The sequence below is a fragment of the Macrobrachium nipponense genome, chromosome 39 (genome assembly GCF_015104395.2).
Source record: "Macrobrachium nipponense isolate FS-2020 chromosome 39, ASM1510439v2, whole genome shotgun sequence".
Classification (NCBI taxonomy): domain Eukaryota; kingdom Metazoa; phylum Arthropoda; class Malacostraca; order Decapoda; family Palaemonidae; genus Macrobrachium; species Macrobrachium nipponense.
Window position 1 is genome coordinate 42,576,181 of NC_061099.1, and position 1,545 is coordinate 42,577,725.

Sequence of the window (1,545 nt, forward strand, 5' to 3'; positions counted from 1 at the left end):
CCAACAACCCCACACCCAGCCTCTCACAACAACACCAAGAAGCCACAACAGCTCCCAACAACAACAACAACCCCCAACTACAACTCAACAGAAACTCATAAGCTCAACAAATCTAACAACACAGGCACAGCAACTCTAAAGCAAACAATATCAAACTTAACAACAAATTGAACAACAAGTCAATAACACAATTTAACTGACCATCAATGCCTTCAATACCCTTCAAAGACTGCTGCCGACACTGCTGACCATCACAGGCTCTGATTACAGACTGACTCAAAACTCTGATCTTAACAACTAACTCCAACCGCACCAACAAACAACTCAGAACTCACCAACAGCCAATTCATTAACCATCCATCCACCAATCACGCCCTCTCTCTCTCTTATGGAAAACCAAAAACATAAATGCATACTACACGATCTCAACAGCAACACAAACCACGAAACTTTCTCTCTCTCTCTCTCTCTCTCTCTCTCTCTCTGTCAAAGACGTTGTCAAATGGAGCTCCCATAACTCCTCCATATTTTAAATACCTAACATTGTTTATCCACTAATACAATTTTTTAAAAAGAAATTTGCTACTGTTACCGACAGTCGACTAAAGTTTTAGGATAATATTTATGAGTACTGGCGTCTGAATATGTCTGTAATGGAAAATAGCATATATAACGTTTATTCTTTTTATTTTCTATTTTTTTTTCTTACTAGAATATTTGTTCTACAAGCTGCCTCTTGAACCAGCATTGTTTGGGATTTTGTTACAACAAAGTTACGGGACACTGTAGACTCTTGAAATCTCACCAGGACGCATCTGTGGCCAATGCGACAGCAGCTTCTCTTTACGATATGTACTGCGCAAGTAAGTACTTGCTTATGTGCTGCATTTCCAAGTCGCCCCATTGCACGAGACTACATGGTGGATTATATTTCACAAGAATCATTGATGAATCGTGAATAACATAACACTAATTCTTTCCTACAGCCCAACCCCATTTTCACTTTTAGGAAAACATCGTTCTTGGAAATCAGTATTTTGACTTCGAATGAGAGAAGAGTTTAGTTTATATAAGTAGGTATATGCATATCTATATATGTATATGTATATATATATATAATATATATATATATATATATATATATATATATATATATACTATATATATATATATATACACAATGGTGATGAGTTCTTCCGTGGCATCCACCTTTATTTATACATAGCATCACGTTTTATATACTTCGTGATCAAGTTATTCACACACACACCACACACACACACACACACACACACACACACACACACACACATATATATATATATATATATATATATATATATATATATATATATATATATATATATATTATTCCTTCTTCATCTGGGAGAGGACTTCAATGGATATTACCAGACTTCGCAGAAAACTGTTCCGGTATTACCCTGTACAAGTGGAAGGTAGCGCTGCCGTAGTGGTATATCTGTGGGGTTATTCCGTATGAATAGTAGGGTTCCTCTACGAATAATGAATTATAATCAGTAGAAG